Source organism: Carcharhinus amblyrhynchos, chromosome 23 (genome assembly GCF_965287045.1).
Source record: "Carcharhinus amblyrhynchos chromosome 23, sCarAmb.v2.hapA, whole genome shotgun sequence".
Lineage (NCBI taxonomy): Eukaryota > Metazoa > Chordata > Chondrichthyes > Carcharhiniformes > Carcharhinidae > Carcharhinus > Carcharhinus amblyrhynchos.
Genome location: NC_137346.1, coordinates 25,736,620 through 25,760,874, shown reverse-complemented (window position 1 = coordinate 25,760,874; position 24,255 = coordinate 25,736,620). Strand labels below are relative to the sequence as shown.

The 24,255-nt window shown below is 41.6% G+C and overlaps 1 protein-coding gene and 1 pseudogene across 3 annotated transcripts in view; both read right to left on the bottom strand.

Annotated features, from left to right (window-relative positions):
• Nucleotides 1–24,048, bottom strand: part of LOC145357326 (protein-tyrosine sulfotransferase 1-like) — a 65,602-nt gene extending 41,554 nt beyond the window's left edge. For 2 of the 3 annotated variants that reach the window (XM_080210569.1, XM_080210571.1), the window contains exon 1: nt 23,940–24,048. The gene's annotated coding sequence lies outside the window, so the exon portion shown is untranslated. Of the gene's footprint in view, nt 1–1,285; nt 1,379–23,939 lie in introns of those variants that run through there. The other variant, XM_080210570.1, reaches the window with a different exon arrangement.
• Nucleotides 6,872–7,019, bottom strand: LOC145357674 (U2 spliceosomal RNA; annotated as a pseudogene).
• Nucleotides 24,049–24,255: the final 207 nt, after the last annotated feature.

Here is a 24,255-nt window from a genome sequence, read left to right as displayed (position 1 = left end):
TCAAATTTCAAACTGACATTGGAAAAAGTGAAAACCACATCAGAGAGATCACCAAATCTTTGAGGGTAACTTTCTTAACAGTCACTGGTGAGAGCTATTATTTGGCCACTAACTGCAAATTTGAAACATTGTAATGGCAGGTTTTAATGAGGCCAAAGATTGCAGTTTGACAATATATATAGGCAATGTAATCAAATAGGGGAGGAAAGAAACAAAGACTGCTCTGAAGAATGAATGTTCAAAATTGTGAATTAACCTATTTCTTAAAATTTTAAGAAGGGGCATCTCCTTGCATGCCACAAATTTGGTAGAAAACTCCTCATATTGTGTTCCTAGTCTCCATGCGATTGCAGGGAAATACTGAATGCAAGTTATATGCTTTGTTACTCAGGACAAGAGAGGATGTCCTAGAGGAAGATGTCCTCAGGTTTTGCACAGTATTTAATAATCTATTTAAACAAAGCAGTATACTGCCTGAAAATAGGATGCAGTCCCAATCAGCTGAAGATCAAAGGCAACCCAAAACAAACAATTAATATAGCACCTGTAATGCAGCAAAACATCCCAAGCTACTTCACAAGTGCATTATAATGTATGATTTAACACCAAGGAGATAATAAGGCAATTACTAAAGGCTTGGTCAAAGATATGTTTGAAGGAACTTCTTAAAAAGAGGGGGGGGGGGTGGTTTAAAGGGAGGGAACTCTAAAACTTAGAGTCTTTGCAGTTGAAGGCACTGACACCAATAAGGAATGCTCAAGAAGCTGGAATTAGAATAGCGCAGACATCTCAGAAGGTTGTACAGTTGGCGGAGATTAGAGATTGGAAGGGACAATGCCATGGAGGGATTTGAAAATAAAGACAAGGATTCTAAAATTGAGCCATTGCTTAACTAGGAGTCAGAGAACATTAGAGCAATGGGATTTGGTGTGATTAAGGATACAACAGCAAAGTTTTGGATGGCTTCTAGTTTATGAAGGTACAGCGTGGGAGGCCAACAGTGTGTCGAAATAACCGAGTATAGGAGGTAACAAAAGCATGGAAGACAGTTTTAGCAGCAGATGAGCCAAGACAAGGGCAGGTAATGTTAGAGTTGAAAACAGATGACTTTATTGATAGCATTGCTATGTAGTCAAAAGCTCACTACCAGTTCAAACATGGTCATCAAGATTATGAAAGACTTGTTCAACCTTTGTTCCAATGTAGAGGGATGGAATTGGAGGTTAGGGAATGGAGTTTTTAAACAAAGACCACGTCAATGGTTTAGATCTTCATAATACTTAACTGCGGAACGCTTCTATTCTTCTGGGACTGGATGCCAGACAAGCATAATTTAGAGACGGTGGAGGAGTCAAGAGTGGTGGTGGTGAGATAGAGCTGGAAATGAAATAAGAAAATCACCCCCAAAAATTTTATACACTTTTTGATATCCTGTTAGTTGATGTTTACTTCCAACTCCTAGATTCTGGAGAATTGTCTGCACACACAAAGAAATATACTCAAACATTACTGACCAAAACAGACAGGTTGATAGAATTAATTGTCGTTTTGTCGTCTCATAATAATTACATCTTAGCCAATGCATGTTCCAAGTGGTCAGCTTCCCTACTTTAAAATGCAATGTTTCCAAATCATGATCAGGTCTTTTCCAAGAAACTAATTATTTTGCTTGGTTCTTAACTATTCGTCTAAAAGTATAATGTGGATCTGAACCATACAATTCAGGAAAGTTCCATTTATACCAGCAGTAGGGGTACAATATTTGGTCTCTGCATCCTGAGCTAGAAGGCAGGAAAGTGAAAGGGGAGGGGAAGTGTATGAAGCAATCCACTCCAAATTGATTTATATTTTGAAGCACTGATTCATGATATAAAGTGCATTTCTAGATGCTGATCACAGGCAGAATCAGTTCTGGTTATGAGGGCCTTCCCTTTTTGTTAAGCAAATCAGTTTACATTGACATCTCGCCCCCAGAAGGATTCACCAATTGAGCAAGGTACCAGCTTTAAAGGTATTGAGGCAAAAAGAAAATGGATAGCAAAAAAATTACAAACCATCAGTTTTAGAGATTTTACATCAATCGACAAACACCATTTAATTCATGGAATTTTTGCAGAATTAGCAATGCCCAATTAACTTCCATGGAGCATGCACATATTGTGTTTACTACAATTCAAGTAAACCAAATGCTAATGAATTATTAAATCAGGTACATAACATTCACACACATTTTCTTTCCTTTTCTTTTAAAAAAAGATGGCTTTCACGTGTCATCATAGAACCCTACAGCACAGGAGAAGGCCATTCAGCCCATCAAGTCTGCACCGAGAGCAATACCACTTGAGCTCTATTTCTGTAACTCCACATTTTTACCCCGCTAATTCCTCTAACCTACACATCCCGGGACACCAAGGGGCAATTTAGCATGGCCAGTCAACCTAACCTGCACATCTTTGGACTGTGGGAAGAAACCGGAGCATACGGCTGAAGCCCACACAGACATAGGAAGAATGTTTAAACTCCACACAGTGACCCAAGTCGAGAATTGAACCCAGGTCCCTGCAGTTGTGAGGCAGCAGTACTAACCATTGTGCCACCGTGCCATTCTGATGTAATTCCACCCCTTTAAAATATAGGAATTGCCTTTGAACATAACTCAAAGCTAAACCACAAGATCAAGAATAAATGTTCATGTTGATATCAACTGTTAATAACTTGGACATCTGGTGCACAATTTACACATCAGGTTTACTGAGTGGCAGAAAACGACAAGTCTGATTTTAGCATGGTCATAATTAGGTTAGAATTTACAGCACTAAACATTTGTACGTCCAACAACCCCTTGCACTTATTTCCATTCCACTGTTGATTTTATAAAATTATTTTGTCCCACCTTGACAGTTATAAAAAGAACAAAATCCTGCATAGTGGTGGAAATTCTTTGGAAACTAGCCTCAACTGTGATGATAAACAACTTCAGACATTCCACAAATAAAGCAAATATTAAGAAATGAAACATGATCACCTTATTCAACAGAATTCAGAAACAAAAAAAAATCTCTGAACCCAAAGTAAGCAGACAAATAATTTGGATGAAAAGCATTCTCAGTCTTCCAACAAAGTTGCAGCTGGCTATAATATATAGCGCCATGGATACAGAGCTAAGAGATGCTTGTTTTCAACTAACACAGCTACGTGTGCTGAGCAACACAAAGCTGCTGCCTCAGTTGAACCTGAAGTTATTCAGCATCGAAGAATTTCAATACACCATTAGCCATCAATTTTTGAATCAGAGCTCAGATTGCATTGGGTACGCAGCTTAATTTGTAGAAGAACTGGATCCCCAAATTCAGACAAGAAATCCATCTTATCTATTTAGAAGTATATCTCCGATTAAGTACGTCTTTTGGAAACCCACAAGTCCAGCTTTGTTATTTCTTTTGAATTACATGTTGAACCCTCTGCAAACTACACTCAATATCCTTGGCCATCGCTTCCATCATACAAGGACCATGTTGGTATCAACTGAAAATCATTCACACACTTCCAACTTCCACTAGTCAAGCTCCATGTAATTTTTTTCTTCCTGGATTTCATAGTTGATGATGGGCTGATCACAGACTTTGATTGTAGCCAGATAACTTCCACAACTACCCCTGAATATGCTTCTTGGTAGGTGCTAGCATCACAATGGTATTCAGCGGTGAACATCATCTACAATAATACCATTGCCACTTTATCATAAACAAATCATTCACATTGCATAACCAATCACCCTTATGTTATCTTTTCATATCTGAACAGACTACTCGTCACCATGGCAACTTGGGACTACGGTAGTCATGATGTGGAGATGCCAGCGTTGGACTGGGATAAATACAGTAAAAAGTCTCACAACACCAGGTTAAAGTCCAACCAGTTAATTTGATAGTAAACCCTCAAGGTTTCAGAAACACTGTTCCTTCGTCAGGTATGTGGAAAGTTCTGATCGGAGAAGGGCATATAGAAGCACATATAGTTTACAGAATACTGATTAGAATGCGAGTCTTTACAGCTAACCTGCTATTCAAGTCTTAAAGATGCAGACAATGTGAGTGGAGATAGCATTAGGCAACGCTCTCAGTATTCTGTAAACTGTGTGTGCCTCTATATGCCCTTCTCTGATCAGAACCTTCCACACACCAGACGAAGGAACAGTGTTTCCAAAACCTTGTGGGTTTACTATCAAATAAACTGGTTGGACTTTAACCTGGTGCTATGAGACTTCTTACTGAACTTAGGACTACCTCAGATCTTTGCTAAAGGGGAAAAACCCATATAAGATCAAAATGCCATTGGAAAAATGCAACTAATTGGTGGCAGGCTAAAAAATATCCCTGCACTACTTTCTCACTGGAGGTTAGAAATGGTAGAATAAAATTTCAGACCAGGTTATTCGTATTACATGTACAAAATTATGCTTTAAATTGCTGCAATTCATAAAGTAAAAACATACTGCTTTCAACTGAACTACTGTCTCATAGAAGACAGAGGATGGTGGTGAAGGGAAATTTTCAGACTAGAGACCAGTTACCAGCGATATACCACAGAGATCAGTGCTGGGTCCTCTGCGATTTGTGATTTTTACCAGTGACTTGGAAGAGTGGGCTGAAGGGTGGGTTAGTAAATTTGCTGATGACATCAAGATTGGTGGAATACTATAAGAAGGATGTAGAAGCATTGGAGATTTACCAGAATGCTGCCCGGTTTGGAGGGCAGGTCTTATATGGAAAGGCTGAGGGAGCTGGGGCTTTTCTCTTTAGAGCGGAGGAGGATGAGAGATGACTTAATAAAAGTTTATAAGATGATTGGACGTTCAGAGACTATTTCCTTGGGTGGCATAACTATAAGGTTTAGGGTGGGGGATACAGGAAGGATGTCCAAGATAGGCTGTTTACACAGAGAGTGGTTGGGGTGTGGAATGCACTGCCTGCTGTGATAGTAGAGTTGGGCACTTTAGGAACTTTCAAGCAGTTATTGGATAGGCACATGGAGCACACCAGAACGATAGAGTGTGGGATAGCTTGATCTTGGGTTCGGACATAGCTCAGCACAACATCGAGGGCTAAAGGGCCCGTACTGCGCTGTACTGTTCTATGTTTAAGTAATGCCAGTGCAGTAAATGCAAATAAAGCACAGAATATTCTGAGTACAATTGCATTTTGCATGTACATTTACTTTGGTTGAGGGTCAAAGTGAAAAAGGCTGTGTACATTGCTATGCCAATCACAGGTATTAGAACTGTTTGTGCTGCAACATGGAAGGTCTGAAACGTTACCATCTAGAAAACAAAAAACTTGTAATTTCATAATAGATTAGTACAGAATACATGACTGTAGGAACATAGGATTAGGAGCAGGCCATTCAGTCTTTCATACTTGCTCTGCCATTCAATCAGATCGTGGCTGATTTGGTTGTGATCTCAACTCCACTTTCCTGTCTGCCCCAAACCCATGACTCCCTTGTCTATCAAAAATCTGTCCAACTCTGACTTGAATTCAATGACCTAGCCTCCACTGCTTTCTGAAGAGAATTCCACAGACTGATGATGTTCAGAGAAAAAAAAATCTTCTCATACGTCTTAAAAAAGAGACCTATTATGTTTAAATTGTGCCCCCTATTTCTAGTCTGCCCCACAAGGTAGAAACATTTTCCTCGAGTCTATCCTTTCACATCGCCTCAGATCTTGTATGTTTCAGTAAGATCACCTCATTTTTCTAAACTCTAAATGGGGTAGGTCATTGCTCTGTTCAACCTTTCTTCATAAAACAAGTCCTTTATCCCAGCACTGAGTCAGTGAATCTTCTCTGAGATGTTTCTAATACAATTATAACCTTTTTCAAAGAAGGAGACCTAAATATACAACTCTCTAGTCGTGGCCTTGTGCAGCTGCAGTAAAATTTCAAATTGTCTATTCCACTCTCTTTTGCAACAAATGCCAACATTCTATTTGCCTCCCTCGTCACTTCTTGTAACTGCATACTAACATTTTGTGATTCTTGTATCAGGAGACTCAGGTCCCTTTGTACCAGTGAGTTCTGCAATCTCTCTCCATTTATTTAGCACACTGTTTTACCATTCCTTCTGCCAAAGTGGATAAGTTCACATTTCCCCACATTGTACATCATCTGCCAAACTTTTTCCCACTCACTTAACCTCATTTATATTCCTTTACTCTCTCTTGACAACTTACTTTCCTGCTTATCTCAGCAAATTTAGCTATTATACATTTGGTCCCTCAATCCAAGTTATTGATATCAATGTAAATAGTTGAAGGCCTAGCACTGATCCCTGTGGTACTCCAGTGGTCAACGTTTGCCAACTTGAAAAAGACCCATTTATCCCTATTCTCTTAGCTATAATCATGTTTCAATGTTTATCTTAAATGTGCAACAAAACTCTATCCTAAAAACATGGGAAAAAATATATAAAGATGTAATACATTCAGTAATATTGCACAATGTCAACAATATTCTATTATACTGAATAGTCAGTTTAAGGCTAATAAGTTTGTGATATGTTGCCAAGTCAAATTAATTCCAAACTGAATTTTTATTTATGAACTGTAAGCTGTAAATAACAAACCAGTTTTAAAAAAATCACGTGCACCAAAAATCAACTTTGTTTTTTGAATTCTCGTCAAAACTTCTCCCTTGAGCAAGCATGTACTTTTTGTTTGTTTTTATTCCAATTCAATCCAATCAAGTCCAATTCAGAATCTCAACAAGTTGAGACATTCCCGATCCAAGCTGACAAGACAGGGCTCTCACGTCCTGTCCTGGGCTTGATCTACATGATCCAAGCTAATTGCAGTAGGCATAGCTCCTCCTCCAAGGCTTGATCTCATTTGCATCTTAGCGAAAAGGCCGAGATCCCGCTTTTAAAAATTGCTTCAAATGAAGCTGAAATGAAACCTAACAACTACAACCAAGCGCAGCATGTTGATACTACACTTGATCTTAGCCAAAAGGCCGAGATATACCATTATACTGGAACGGTTTAAAATAGTGTATCAAAATGTATAATTAAAGCGTTAATCAAATAAGATGCACTGCCCCCCGATCAATGTTGCCACAACAACATAGCTCCTGCTAGCAACACACAATAAAAATTCTAAATTTGATTTGGCTTTGATCTTCATCATCAACAGTGGTTATCATACATACAGAACTCTCTCATCATTAAAGTTGCAGTATTTTGGTGAAGATTGAGATGACGTAAATCCAACTGCAATTAAATATAATTTTCTTAAAGAACACAATTCAAAAGCATGATGGATGAGATTACACTTTTTTAATTTAAACAATTGTAAAGATGTAATATTTACAATAGTTAGAGAAGCACAATTATGAAGTTGGATGATAATGGATGAATGAAAGCATTTATCACTTACATTTCAAACCTAAAACATTTAATTACATTGGGCCTTGATCCCTGTATTCGCATGCTCAATGGAATCTCAATGACAGATTTGTTCCATTGCAGAAGGTTGAAATGAAGATGGCACTGAAAAATGCATGTGTATACTTAACTAACATACCAGTATGCGCTGTTTAAAGCGCTCTTTATTAGCAAGCCAAGTATGTGCCAGTTCCTACCAGTTACCAGGTAGGAAAAAAACTATTAAAATAATGTAAAAACATATTTGCTACATAAAATCAAAGTACTATGCTTAAAGCTTCAAAATACACAATGGTACACAAACAACCTGTCACAACCCTGCACTTTTAAGAAAGCATAGTTGAAAATTGAAAGCAGTATAAATCTTTCAAATGATATCCAAGAATTTACTGCAGTTTGAACTCAAGCATCACAAACGTTTTATGGAAAGATGTTTCATGAATTGGTGTTCTATTTAGTGAATGACAATGCACTGTATGATTCATTAATTTTCTAAATTTAAAGGGATTTATGTACAAGTAGTTACCTCTCACTAAAGGAACCTAGCTTTCAGCTGCAGATATAATACAACTTTTAAGCAGGTATTTCTTTTGACAGTTTTACATGAAGAGAAACATCCCTAAGAATCAAATATTCTCACTGAGGGGTCCCCAAAGGTTGTTCCCGTCACCTAGTCACATTACCTTTTGCATTTCTCTTGATTTTCTCTTTAACGTTTCCTTCTTTGGACAATTAAGTTTAAGTTTCTGCATTATTGCCACAAGTAGGCTTACATTAACACTGCAATGAAGTTACTGTGAAAATCTCCTAGTCGCCAGACTCTTGCACTTGTTCAGCTACACCAAGGGAGAACTTAGCATGGCCAACAAGCACGTCTTTCGGACTGTGGGAGGAAACTGGAGCACCCAGAGGAAACCCACACAGACACAGGGAGAACATGGAGACTCTGCACAGTGACCCAAGCTGGGGATTTAACCCGGGTCCCTGGCGCAATGTGGTAGCAGTGCTAACCACTGTGCTGATACCAGATGGAAGGATTACATATAATTAAATCTTTAATTCCTCAGGGAAAATTTATTGTTCACAATAGTTGTGCAAATGGTACAAAACTTGGTTTGCTGAAGTGTATACTAACAACAGAACATCACCTTGCTAGATTAAATAATTGGCAGGGAAGCTTCAGCAAGGGGACAAGCCATCATCTCCGGGCTAATGTAGCCTGTCACCTAAAAACTCTCTGTTCATCACCTAAATATAATTCCCAATTTACAATAATGAACTAAAATCAGATTTATCTCCAACTACTTGATAACGCAACATAAGTGAATTTCTGCATGGTTCATAATTTTTCTTCTCATTTGTCAATGCCCACCCACCATCACCCGATCATTATTCATGGGTTCCTATAATTACCACCTCAGTTGACCTACCCTCCAATGGCTGCTGACCTTGGAAGACACTTTCAGTATAGATGACTCTCCCAGGTTTGCTCCCAACATCATTACTGAGTTGTAACTGCTTCCTCAATTGTCTGTTTCATTCTACTTCCTATTCTCAGCCTCCAAAATGGGTGGTCAAATATGTCAGTTGCTTCTTCCAGAATAATTAATGTTCAATCACAGGTTCCTGCCTCTTGCCTTTGCTGTTCGTACAATTATAGATTCTATTTCTAAAGGTAGTGCAAGAGTGGGAAGGAGGGAACCTGTGAATGGAAGACCTAGACTAGCAAGCAGGGATAACAGAGAATCTGCGACTGGAAGAACAACTCCTCACAGATTCTGTCTCCCCAACATGCACTGCTCCTCCAATCAAACACTGCATTATTTTCCCACTCTCACAGACACCTCCTCCTGCAATTGTTCAGCCCATTTGGACTATGGAGGAGCCATAATCTAAGCTAAAATGTGATCTTCCTTACATTTTTCACCCCCTTTTTGCAGACTATGTTCAGTTGAGGCAAAATTCGCCTGCTGCACATTTTGAATGCTAACCCTCAGATAAATCAATGGCAGTAACAAACTGACTTGTATTCAAATCTAGGAACATTATCGAAGAAAATTCATCCACCTGCAAAGGAAAGTTTTTTTTAAAGAGTTCCCCAAACCTCTGAAAAATCAGCAAGTGAGGAAAACCAGGGAATTCCAGACCATTATTGTAAAATTGCAAGTCGAAAATTAAGGATAGGATGACTGAACATGATTTCCACACGATCAAAAGGTGCCAACTTGAATTTTAAAGGATAGGTCTCACCTAGCAAACCTGGCTGATTTTTTTTTTGACAATGCAACCATAGTTGAACCTCCTGAAATTATAGGTAAATTATAGGCCTAGTTAGGAAATTAGCTGAGTAAGAATAAAAGGTAGGGAATGGCAGGCTGTGATTAGTGGTTTCTCACAAGAATCTCCACTGTCAAATTACCTGAATGGACAAAACAAGAGCAAATGAATTTCAATTTGAACAAAGGCGGCCCATTTTGGATTGAAAAGGATATAATACAGTATTTTTTTAAATAACGAAAAACTAGAAACAGTGGAGTCCGAAGTAGTGGGGACGTAAGAACGTACATCACTAAAATCTCATGAACAGATCCAAAAATAATTCAAAAAGAGAAATGGATTGCTGGCCTTTATATCTGGAGGATTTGAATACAAAACCCTGTTCAGATCACAAGTGGAGCATGGTGAGCAGTTTTGGCCACCATGTATTAGGAAGGATACTAGCCTCTGTGGGAGTGCAGTCCAGATTTGCCAGAATGTTACCTGAACACCAAGAGTTAAGTTATTGGAGAGATTACACAAACCAGTGTTGTATCCGCTGCAACTTACACAGTCAAGGGGGTGATTTGATTGAAATTTAATGAACTATTTACATGTTTTTAAGTGGATCTTTAAAACAAAAGGATCTGTAAGGTGATAGTCAAGATAATACTGTTGGATAAAAGCAAAATACTGAGAATGAAAAAAAAAGCAAAAAGTGCTGGAAAATCTCAGCATGTCTTGACAGTATTTGTGGAGGGAGAATGGAGCTAACGGTTCGAGACTGGATCATTGGCTCTATTCTCTCTCCACAGATAATACCAGACCTGTTGCAATTTCCCAGCATTTTCTGTTTTTATAATAGAATTGTTCATGTTACTGATTGGTGTCCATAGTATCACACAATCAATATGGAGCAAACAGAGTTCTGTGGTTGAATGGCCTGCAGAGATTTAACTTTTTAATATGCTGAAAGCTTTTCAAGCAGACAGAACTGATTTTTGGCAAAGGTTGATTTTTTTTTTAACGTACGCTGGGATTACCTGTGGCCAAGTTGACCTAAAACATACCAAATGGCACAAGATGTTAAACAATGTCACAACTTGTTCTCAAACAAAAGAGCTGACTTTTTAGAGCCAGTGTTTCCTTGTCTAGGCATTGGAAAGTGGCCTACCTAGGCATGAACATGAGCTCTGAAGAGTCCTGACCTTCTCTGTGCTGGCTCTATCCAACTGGCTGAACCGAACAATGCAATTGGTTTCTGATCAGTTCATTAGCCAGTTGCCAAGGAACTTTTGGGGTATAAGAATGCTAACACAAAGAGCCTGGCAGAGGAGAGTCAATGGTCAGGCAGGGGAGCATTGCACTCAGGGTGTGCTGATGCCTGAGAGTCCTAATCTAGGGTAGAGTAAAGGATCAGGGCAACCAGAGGTTAGACTGAGCTTTACCTAATGCAAAGTTTCAAAGCCAGCTCGACCTTTTGGCTAAGGTAAAACATTTGATCAAGCCCAAGAGGCGGTGCAATGCCTCACCCTGTCAGTTTGGATCTCGTTTGATCGAGCCCAAGATGAATTGCAATGTCTCTTCTTGCCAGCCTGAATTTGGTTTACCCCTCATGAGGTGACCATGATTGGACTTAATTTGAAATGGCTTTTTTGATGAGAATTAAAGTACTGAAATGTACCAAAAATAAAGAGCTCATGTTCAGAAAACTCAAGACCAACATTCACAGAAGACAATCATCCAGATGAAGAGAAAGGCTGACAGCCATGCGTCAAAACCCTGACCAGGTTTCATTAGCGAGTGGAAATCAGCCTGAAGTAACGAACAAGTGAGTATTTAGTTTATACATTGCAAGTATTGGCTATTCTCTATCTTCAAAAATAAATAAAATCACATTTAAGCAATTAAAGTTGACTTACTGTTTGTATTCACTATTAGAGGTTAAAACACACAGATTTGCATAACTTTTCTAACCACGTGGCATTATTCAAGGAAGAAGCTCAAAAGCACAAGAAATGGGAGATCATACTGACCCCCAAGCTGCTCAGTGTTTTAACAAAATCATGGCTTATTTTGACCTCAATTCCATCTCCCTGCCCAATCTCCATATCCCTTGATCTCTCAGCCTTGATCATACTGAATGATTGAATATCTGGAGCCCTCGAGTGTAGAAAAATCCAAAGACTCACAACTCTCTAACTGAACAAATTCATCTCACTAATTGATCAATGCCGAACCTTGAATCTATGCCCCCTCATTCTAGACTCTCCAGCCAAGGGACCAGCCTCTCAGTATCTACATCTTCCAGATTTCTGAGAAGCTTATGTTTCAATTAGATCAGTGCTTAGTCTTTTAAACTCCACATTATATAGATCCATACAACTTGGCTTCTTGGACCACAGCAACCAATTCTCTCATCCCATGCATCAGTCCAGGGAAGCTTCACTTCCTCCAAGGCAAGTACATCTTTCCTTAACTAAAGAGACCACAGGACTTTCTTACTCTTGTACTTCGACCAACTTACAAGAAACAGGCTATTTGCTGGTGTTTATTGTATTTGACATTTGAAGGACCTTTCTGTGCACAAAATAATTGCTGTAATGACCTAGATGAGAATGAATGCCTTTCTCAAGTAATTAACTGGTTGTGAAATGTCAATTACAGTGATGTAGTAAGACACTAATGCAAATTCTCTCTCCACTGAACCAATTACACAATATTGAAGCAACATCAAATTTGGACAAGAATGCATTTTATTTCTCCCTTTACTCTCAATACCAGCTGCTTACAGTTTTTCTACTTTGGTCAACTTAAATCTCCAAGCCCTTGAATATGCGCACATATCCAGCCCACTCAACCTCTGTCCATCATGACACTTTTGTCTTACTCTGCCTCACGACCCATTTCAACAAGCAGCTCCGACACCTAACCCACAATGATGCGCATTATAATGGATAATTAGCCTCCAAATAAAAATGTCAGTTCATGAATACTAGAACAACAAGCAATGATGTAAGTGATATTCCATTGCATAAAAATTAAAGTAATTGAAATGAAAAATTATTAGAATTCCTTCAAGATATCTCTAGAATTATAATACAAATAGTAAAGGTAGGTGCCCATGTCTTGTTTAGAAAATTGCTTCACCATCACTTCAAAGCTTTTTTGTTTCCTCCATTCAGTTTTCTCATTTTTCAAAACGCTCAGGCTGAAATTATCTCCACATAACGTCTAAAGCATTTGTGGAGAAAGAAACAAGTTAATGTTCCAAGTCTGTATTAACTTGTTTCTCTCTCCACAGATGCTGCTGTAACTGCTCAGTTTTCCCAGCATTTTCTGTTTTCATTTCAAATTTATCCACATTTCGGCATTTGTCCCAAGAATAAACTTTTCCAAACTATCAGGTACAAGAAATTCGAGCAAGAGATACAAAGTAAAGCATAAAATAGAAGATCTATCCAAATGCCACTTGAATGTTGTTATAAAAGCTGCTTCCACCACCTCCTCTGGTTCCGGGGATTCACCACTCTCTGTATGAGAAATTTGCCCCTTAGATCTCTTTTAAAAACTTTGTCCCTCTCACTCTCAACCTACGACCCGAGTAATTGACCTTTCAACCCTGGGAAAAAGACTGACTATCCACGCTATCCAAATCCGAAGTAATCTTCTAAACTTCTATCAGGTCCCCTCTCATCCTTTGATGTTCCAATGAAAACAATCCAAGTTTGTTCAGCCTTTGCTCATAGTCCATATCCTCCAACCAGGCAACATCCTGGTAAATCTTTTCTGCACCCTTTCCAATGCATCAACATCCTTGTAGTAGTGTGGTGACCAAAATTATATATCATGATTTTCCAATTCCTATACTCAACGCCCCTACCAATGAAGGCCATCATGCCATATGCCTTCTTGACCACCTTGTCCACCTGATCTGCCACCTTTGGGGAACTCTGGATCTGCACGTCTATCTCCCTCTGTATACTAATATTTTTAAGGGCTGTACCATTTACTGTATACTTTCTTTCTGCAGTAAACTTTCCAAACTGCATCACCTCACATTTGGTTGGGTTACATTCCACCTGCCATCTTTCCTGCTGTATCCTCTGACAATCCTTCTCACTATACGCCACTCTCCCAATTTTTGTATCATCTGCAAATTTACTGATCAGACCACCTATATTTTCCTCCAAATCATTATATATTACAAACAACAGAGGCCCCAGCACTAATCCTTGTGGAACACCATTTGTCACAGGCCTCCGGTTAGAAAAGTACCCCTCCACTGCAACTATGCCCAAGCCAACTTTGTACCCACCTTACCAGCTCATCTTGGATCCATATGACTTCCCTTTTGTAGCAGCCTGCCATGAGGAACATTATTGAAGGCTTTACTGAAGTCCATGTATGCAACATCCACTGCCCTGCCCAATTTATCTTGTCACTTTCTCAAAGAACTCAATCAAGTTTGTGATACACCACCTCCCCTTCACAAAACCATGCTGCCTATCGCTAATAAGTCGATTCTCTTCCAGATGTGAATATATCCTGTCCCTAAAAATCTTCACCAATAATTTCCTTACCACTGATGCAAGGCTCACAGACCTGAATTTTCCTAGATTGTCTCTTCTGCCCTTCTTAGCCAGAGGAACGATGCTAGCTACTCTCCAATCCTCTGGTACCTTGCCCGTGGCTAAGAGGGGTACAAAGATTTTGGCCAAAGCCTCAGCAATTTCTTTTCTCACAGTATTCTGGGATAGATCCCATCTGGCCCTGGGAACTTATCCATCTTTGTGTTTTTAAAAGCCTCCAATATCTCCTTCTTTTTTATCTCAACATATCCTAGAATGTCAACATCCTCCTTTCTACACTCACCATCCACCACATCTTTCTCCCTTGTAAATACTGATGTAAAGTACTCGTTAAGGACCTCACCCACTTCATCTGGCTCCACACACAAATTCCCTCCACTGTCCTTGAGTGGACCTACCCTCTTCCTCCTCATATACGCATAAAAAGCCTTGACATTCTCCTTAATCCTGCCAGCCATGGCCCCTTTTTGCCCTCCTGTTCAAGCTCTTTCCTATTGTATTCATAGTCTTCAAGGACCTTATCCGTTTTCAATTTCCTGAAATTTATCTATGCCTCCTCCTTTTTCACCAAGCTCTTAAATTGTCTTTGTCATCCAGGGTTCCTGAACCTTGCTATCTTTATCCTCCATTTTTACAGGGACACACTTGTCTTGGATTGTTAACAACTGACTTTTAAATGACTCCTACATATCAGTTGTGGATTTACCCTCAAACAGATGCCCCCACTCTACATCCCACAGCTCATGCCTAAAACTATCATAGTTAGCCTTACCCCACTTTAGTACTTTCACTCTGGGACTACTTTTATCGTGAACTTATAGAATTGTGATCACTGTTCCCACAATGTCCCCCACTGAGATATCAGTCACCTGTCCAGGCTTGTTTCCCAGAACCAGGTCTAAGATAGCCCCTTGGACTAGCTACATATTGCCTCAAGAAACACTCCTGGACATACTGAACAAATGCTGCCCTGTCCAATCCCTGGCACTAAAGGAATTCCAGTCTATATTGGGGAAGTTAAAAATCGCCCATCACAACAACATCTTCCCATGATCTGCTGGCATATCTGTTCCTCCATTTCACTCCAGCTATTGGGAGGTTTGTAGTACGGTCCCAACAGTGTGTTTGCACCACTCCTATTCCTGAGTTCCATACATATGGCCTCACTGTATGATCCCATCAAACTGTCCTCCTTCTCCCTCATCAGTAAGCAACCAACCCTTTTGTCATCCTCTTTATCTCACCTGAAGCATCTAAGTCCTCGAATGCTAAGCACTCAGTCCTGCCCTTCTTTCATCCAAGTCTCCATAATGGCCACACAACATAGTTCCATGTAGTAATCCAACTTTAAGTTCACCCACCTTATCTGTCATACTCCTTGCATTAAAGCAAACATACCTCTGACCATCTATCCTGTCATGTTTTGTATGCTCTCCTTTTATTTCTCTTTAGCCTTACTGGACCCATTCACTGAGTTCTGTACAGTCTTTGGATTCTACTGTGGTCCTTCTTGATTTTTTCTCTGCCTTCCACTTTTCCCCTTCATGCCTTTTGTTTGTCACCACTTTACTTCCCTCTGACTTCCTGCATTGGTTCCCATCCCCCTGCCACATTAGTTTAAACCCTCCTGCTTGATTTTATCAAGCACACTGGCTTTGTCTCGGTGCTGCAAAGCTTCTTCAAAGTTGGAGCTCCACCCATCCAAGCATGTATTCTGTCACAAGCCTGAAGTGTTTAATTGGTGATGGAAAGGATTTCAGGAGTTGAAAGATGAGCCATGAATATCCAATCTCCGATTTGCTTTAGTAGTCATGCCATTTTTGCAGCTGATTCTATTTACTACTCATCAGTCAATGCTGTTCATCCACCCCAGGAAGTTGATTGTGGAGAACAAAGAAAAAGTCTTTTAACATCAAGACAAGGAGATTCAGCTCTTCCTCCTGGAAATGGTTGTCCTGCATCCTTGTGGGTACATTACTTGACATATTATCAGCCCAAACCTAAATATTGTCCATGTTTAGCTACACGCATGTATGGGTTTCACTGTGAGAAAATGTGAAATGAAGTTTTACGTGTTTTATTAGATGCCCTCTCATTCTTCTAAATTCCCAGTTGACCCAATCTATCCTTATATGACAATCCTGCCATCCTTGGATTCAGTCTGGTAAATTATCATAGCACTCCCTCAATGGCAAGTATATGCTTTTTTTGATCAAGTTCCAATCACTTTTTACAATTATTTATGTATCACCTTTCCAAGTTCAGTATTCAAGATGATGACAATTTGTGAAAAAAAGCTCATCTCCCCCTAGATCTTTTGTCAATGATTTTAAATCTCTGACCTCTGGTTATTGATCCACTCACTAGAAAGAATGCTTTCGGTCTATTCTAGCAAAAGCTCTCAACTTGAAAACCTTAATTAGGTCACTGTTCAAAGCAGCAAAGTCTTAGGTTTTCCAATCTTTTCTCATTGCTGAACCCCTCCATCCCTAGTAACATGCTGATAAATCTCTTCTGTGTAATTTCTAAACATTTACAGCTTTCTTGAAATTTGGGGCCCAGAATTGTCTACAATCCTTCAGCTGAGGCCTAACCAGTGATTTAAAAAGTTCTAGCATATTGTCTCAGTCTTTATATTATATTTTTCTAATTATAAACACATGCATTACATATGCTTTAACCACCTTAAATAATTTATATCTACGAACACCAAGGTCTCTCTGCCCATTTACACTTTACAAATTTATGCCATTCATAGCATGCGGCCTTTCCATATTTATCCTCCCAAAGTTCACCACCTCACGCTGTTATAAATACCTAGTTCATGGTTTGTACTAATATTTTAGAGATACTTTTTAGGTCTGGGAAGATTAAATTGAACTGCAGAACTGGTGCGGCGACAATAATCTCTCCCTCAACATCTACTAAATGAAGAAGTTTGTCATTGACTGCAGGAAGTGTAGTGAAGAACAAGCCCTGTCTACATCAACGGGGATGAAGTAAAAATGGTCGAGAGCTTCAAGTTTTTAGATGCCCAGATCACCAACAACCTGTCCTGATTCCACTCATGAAGAAAGCCCACCAATGCCTCTACTTTCTCAGAAGACTAAGGAAATTTGGTATGTCAGTTACGATTCTTACTAACTTTTACAGATGCACCATAGAATGCATTCTGTCTGGATGTTTCACATTGAAATGGCTCCTGCTCTGCCCAAGGCCACAATAAACTATAAAAGGTTGTGAATGTAGCCCAACACATCACGCAAAACAGCTACCCATCTACTGACTCTGTCTACACTTCCCGCTGCCTTGACAAAGCAGCCAGCATAGCTCGACAGACTGGAGGGGCTGATTGTGGACAAGTCCCCAGGACCGGATGGAATGCATCCGAGGGTTCTGAAAGAAATGGCGGAGGTTATAGTGGATGCCTTGGTGGTTATTTTCCAGACGTCGCTGGATTCCGGGGAAGTGCCGGAAGATTGGAAAACGGCTAATGTTACGCCGTTGTTTAAGAAGGGTGCCAGGCAAAAGGCGGGGAATTACAGGCCTGTTAATTTAACGTCTGTGGTAGGTAAAATGTTAGAGTCCGTCATTAAGGAGGAAATTGCGAGGCATCTTGAAGGGAATTGCTTGATAGAGCAGACGCAGCATGGTTTCATTAAAGGGAAGTCGTGTCTGACAAATTTACTGGAGCTCTATGAGGATGTGTCTAGGGCAGTGGATAGAGGAGAGCCGGTGGATGTGGTCTTTCTGGATTTTCAGAAGGCGTTTGACAAAGTACCTCATAAGAGGTTATTGCAGAAGGTCAGGGGACATGGAGTTGGGGGTAGGGTGTTAGCGTGGATAGAGGATTGGTTGTCAAATAGGAGGCAGAGAGTGGGGGTCAACGGGTGCTATTCGGATTGGCGGATGGTGACTAGTGGAGTGCCCCAGGGGTCGGTGCTGGGACCTCAGCTTTTTACCATTTATATAGATGATCTGGAGGAGGGAACCGAGTGTAGGGTGTCGAAATTTGCTGATGACACCAAGATTGGGGGAATGGCAAATTGTGCGGAGGGTGTGGAGAGTCTGCAGAAGGATCTAGATAGGCTGGGCGAATGGGCCAGGAAATGGCAAATGGAATTTAATGTTGGCAAGTGTGAGGTGGTCCACTTTGGTAGGAAGAATGGTAGGAAGGACTATTACTTACGTGGCGAAAAACTGCAGCAGGCGACGGTGCAGAGGGACCTCGGGGTCCTTGTGCATGAGTCGCAAAAACCCAGCGTGCAGGTGCAGCAGGTGGTCAGGAAGGCGAAAGGGATGCTGGCCTTCATAGCGAGGGGGATTGAATATAAAAGTAGAGAGGTCTTGTGTGCAGTTTTGGGCGCCGCACCTGCGCAAAGATACTTTGGCCTTGGAGGGAGTGCAGAGGAGGTTTACTAGGCTGATACCGGAGTTGAGGGGGTTGAGCTATGAGGAGAGGCTGAATAAACTAGGCTTGTACTCGTTAGAGTTTAGAAGAATGAGGGGAGATCTCATTGAGACGTATAAGATGATGAATGGGATGGATAGGATAGAGGTGGAGAGACTCTTCCCGCTCAAAAAAGACAGTAGGACTAGGGGGCACAGCCTCAAGATAAAGGGGGGGGGCGGTTTAGAACGGAGTTGAGGAGGAACTTCTTCACTCAAAGGGTGGTGAATCTCTGGAATTCTCTGCCCGTTGAAGTGGTGGAGTCTGCCTCGCTAAATATTTTTAAGACACGGGTTGATGGGTTTTTGATAAGAGAGGGGATTAAGGGTTTTGGGGAGAGGGCGGGAAAGTGGAACTGAGCCACGACAGATCAGCCATGATCTTATTGAATGGCGGGGCAGGCTCGAAGGGCTGGATGGCCTACTCCTGCTCCTATTTCTTATGTTCTTATGTTCTTATAATTAAGGACCCCATGTGCCCTGGACATTTTCCCAACGGAAGAAGGTGGAAGAGAAAAAGATATAAAAGTCTGAGGTCAACCAACTCAAGAACAGTTTCTTCCCTGCTGTCAGACTTTTGAACGGACTTACCTTGCATTAAGTTGATCTTTCTCTACACCCTAGCTATGACTGCAACTCTGCACTCTTTTTTTCTTTTTGAAGAACAGTATGCCATCTGTATACTAATACATGTGACAATCATAAATCAAAATCAAAGAAAAATCAGATAAATGCAACAAAAAATTTGATGAAGAGTCACAGAATCCTACAGTGCAGAAGGCTGCTATGATTTAGCACTGACTTAGAGCATAATTCTCATCTGCTCCTAATGTATTACTCAGCCGGTTAGTTTAACGTCTGTTGTAGGTAAAATGTCAGAATCCGTCATCAAGGAGGAAATAGCGAGGCATCTTGAGGGGAACTGCTTGATAGAGCAGGCACAGCACGGTTTCGTTAAGGGGAAGTCGTGTCTGACAAATTTACTGGAGTTCTATGAGGATGCGTCTAGGGCGGCGGATAGAGGAGAGCCGGTGGATGTGGTCTTTCTGGATTTTCAGAAGGCGTTTGACAAGGTACCTCACAAGAGGTTATTGCAGAAGGTCAGGGGACATGGAGTTGGGGGTAGGGTGTTAGCGTGGATAGAGGATTGGTTGTCAAATAGGAGGCAGAGAGTGGGGGTCAACGGGTGCTATTCGGATTGGCGGTTGGTGACTAGTGGGGTGCCCCAGGGGTCGGTGCTGGGGCCTCAGCTATTTACCATTTATATAGATGATCTGGAGGAGGGAACCGAGTGTAGGGTGTCGAAATTTGCTGATGACACCAAGATTGGTGGAACGGCAAATTGCGCAGAGGGTGTGGAGAGTCTGCAGAAGGATCTAGATAGGCTGGGCGAATGGGCCAGGAAATGGCAAATGGAATTTAATGTTGGCAAGTGCGAGGTGGTCCACTTTGGTAGGAATAATGGTAGGAAGGATTATTACTTACATGGTGAAAAACTGCAGCAGGCGACGGTGCAGAGGGACCTCGGGGTCCTTGTGCATGAGTCGCAAAAACCCAGCCTGCAGGTGCAGCAGGTGGTCAGGAAGGCAAATGGGATGCTGGCCTTCATAGCGAGGGGGATTGAATCTAAAAGTAGGGAGGTCTTGCTGCAGCTGTATAGGGCATAGGTGAGGCCGCAGCTGGAGTACTGTGTGCAGTTTTGGGCGCTGTACTTACGCAAGGATATTTTGGCCTTGGAGGGAGTGCAGAGGAGGTTTACTAGGCTGATGCCGGAGTTGAAGGGGTTGAGCTATGAGGAGAGGCTGAATAAACCAGGCTTGTACTCGTTAGAGTTTAGAAGAATGAGGGGAGATCTCATTGAGACGTATAAGATGATGAATGGGATGGATAGTATAGAGGTGGAGAGACTCTTCCCGCTCAGAAAGGACAGTAGGACTAGGGGGCACAGCCTCAAGATAAAGGGGGGGGCGGTTTAGAACGGAGTTGAGGAAGAACTTCTTCACTCAAAGGGTGGTGAATCTCTGGAATTCTCTGCCCGTTGAAGTGGTGGAGGCTATCTCGCTAAATATTTTTAAGACGCGGGTTGATGGGTTTTTGATAAGAGAGGGGATTAAGGGTTGTGGGGAGAGGGCGGGAATGTGGAGCTGAGCCACGACAGCTCAGCCATGATCTTATTGAATGGCGGGGCAGGCTCGAAGGGCTAGACGGCCTACTCCTGCTCCTATTTTCTTATGTTCTTATCATCGACTTCCCTCCGATGCAAAATATTCAACTTATACTTCAACCATGTCGTAGGTCTCTACATGAAGATGAAAGCTGTAGAAAGGATAGAACTCATTGAGAGAATGCTTAAGAAATTTACAAAAATGGTTCTGGAGATGAGGATTTTGACTATAAGATTAGGTTGGGCCAAGTTGGGGCTGTTCTTCTTTGAGCAAGGAGGTTGAGGGATGATCTAGACATGGGAAGGTTGGCTTAGATCTAAATAGAGCAGGTAAAGAAAAGCTGCTTCCCAGTAGCTGAAGGTAAAAGAACGAGGGGGTCACAGATTTAAGGTTTTGGGCTAGAGGTACAGGAGGATGCGAGGAAGAACTTTCTTTTTACACAGCAAGGTGTAAAGACTTGGAGTTCACTGCCTGCAAGGGTGGTCAAAGCAGAGACAAATCAATGATTTCAAAAGGAAAGTGAGGTGCACTTGAGGGAAATACACTTGCAGGGCTGTAAGGATACAGCAGGGGAATAGGACTGACAGTACTGCTCCACAGAACCAGCACAGATCTGATGGGCCAAATGGCCTCCAACTGTGCCATAAGGATTGAGTCTTTAGATTTTTAATGTATTCACTTTTTCCCCTAGCCAACCGCTCCAACTTTATACATTTCTAAAATGTTTTGCGTCCTACTTAATGCTGCCTGTTCATTTTTCCTCCCATATTAACTTGTTCAATTCCTATCTGTGCTTTCTACAATCTTCCTGGCTATGAAGCAAATCTTGCCTCTGATACAGAAGAATTACTGTCACTAAATCTCCTACCATCAACTTCCTGGCGAGTCACAAGTTACCAGAAACTCAACTGGAAAGCCACATAAATACAACAGTGACAAGGAGCAGGTGAGGGGCTGGGAAACATGTGACAAGTAACCCAAACTCTATCACCCCAAAGCCCTTCCACCATGAAAGCAAAAGTTGGGATTGCGACTCTCCACTCGGTCGTTCAACACTCAAGCAGCTCAACAATCCAGGACAACACATCCTGCTTGATCACTATCCCATTCACTACCTTTAACATTCACTCCTTTCAACATTGTTGGACAGTGGCAACAATGGGTGCCAGATACAAGATGCAGTGCAGCAACTTGCATGGCCTCCAATGTCAGAACTTCCAAACCAGTGACCTCTACTGCCTGAAAGAACAAGAGCAGTAACAGCATGGTAACACCACCATCTGCATGTCCCCATCCTATCTCTCACCAGGTTGAATTAGAAATATATTGCCACTCCTTCATAGTCATTCTCAAAATTCTGGAAGTCCCTGCTTCATATCACTGAAGCAGTACCTACATACATAGCCTGCTGTGGTTCAAGAAGTCTCACAACACTAAGTTAAAGTCCAACAGGTTTATTTGGGAGTAAATGCCACTAGCTTTTGGTGGTTCAAGAAGGCAGCTCATCAGCACATTCAAGGCAAATAAGACCATACAATAAATAAAATGTTGGCTTTGCTATAAGTGGCTACATGGCCTGAACAAGTTAAAAAAAATTCCACTTAAAAAATTACTCATCATGTCATAATTGATCCTTCAAAGTGGAAGTAACCATACAATTGAAGTGCAGATGCCAACCATCAACAGCTGCCAATAACAAAGGATAAGAAACAAAAAAGAAACAAACATATAGAACTAAATGCACTGCTAAAAAATGATCATTTATTTCCCAGGATTTACTCATCAATTTTGCCCCAAGAATCCTCAAATCAATCCGAAACCAGCATATTTATTACAATTGGTAAATTAGAGTTTGGCAGCTGAACTTGTGACAAAATGCAGACTTGTAGATCTCAGACTCAGCTGAACTGGATTGTCCTTTTGCAGTAAATAAAGCTCTTCACATATTTAAAATCAGAGTCAGTTTAAATAGACATGCTGACATTTCAAAATGTCACACTGCAGGAGAGGATTATAAACTTCTAATGGCCATTTACTTACTGGCCATATGTCAACAACCACAAGTATTGTAAAAAAAATTAAGATAAATTCCAACCATTTGTCCTTCAAACCGCACTTCCACTTCAAATCGAAACTGAACCAAATGGTGGGAAGAAAAGAAATAAGAAAAACAAAAGGAGGAAGAGACCATCTGAGTCTGATCAGTATGAACAACTCACATCACAATCAACAGGGTTGAGGATTTAGCAGCAAGGGCTTCGACCAAAATAAACCCACAGCCACTGCAGAGGGAGGGGAAAGAGGTGGTCACATTAATGTTGTAATTTAGCTGGCCAAGTCAGTGAATAGATGCATCTCACAGACAGACAGAGAGGATCATCGGGCACAACTCCCCCCCCCCCCCCCCCAGTTGATACTGAATTGGTTCATTGCTGTCAAGGGAAATAATGATTACTTAGTGAAAAGCAGCCCCAAGGATCCTAGTTTGAGGAATTAGGTCTTTCAGTTCCTGTCAACGGTGGTGGGGGGGGATCAGACTCAGTAGTGATGCCCTCCACAGTTGAATTCTGCGTTAAAATTATAAACAGCGACCACTTCCAGAATTTGCAGCTCAATGCCAGATAAATACTCACAACTGAGGTGCGAAAAAAATTATGAGGAAGGTAAGAGGAGGATCATTTTTGATGGAAGAGGAGGAGGCGAAGGGAAAACACACGAAAAGCTCCCCCCCCCCAAACCCGGGGCAACGGTCAGAGTGCAGGCTCCAGGACTCCGGCCGAAGTACTGTCCACCCTGGTCAGTGACTGAGTGACTATGGCCCGAGCAGCTGCAGCCAGCGGAAGGCTCAGTCAGCGGTCCGTTTGAAGAAGACGGCGCCCGGTCAGTAACGGCCCACCAGGAGCGGAGCCCCCGCGATCCGCTATTATTGTTGTTTTCCCCCTCCAAAAAAAATTAATAAACGAAACCAACCGCCGACAAACTCTACTTTCCTCTCATGATAACCGTTAACCGTCGATTCGCCGACGTCGTTACTCACCGTGTTTCCCGATCCGAGGCTTATGGCCCCCTGCCCCCCGGGAGTTCAGCGCCCGTCACCGCCGCCATCTCTCCGCTCGTTCGCTCCGCTGCGATTTTCCCCCCGCGCCTGTTCGCCGCTCTCGCCTGCAGCCCGTCCCGCCGCTGATTGACAGCCAGGCGCCGCGGCACACACGGCCTCCTAGTGGCCCGGCGCCAAGCCCCACCACCCCGCGCCTGCTGATTGGACGAGTGGCGCAAGAGGGCGGGGTCAGAGGCAGCTCGGTGGTGATTTAACCCTTTGGAAGCTGCAGCATGAGAGACAAGGTTGTATTTGT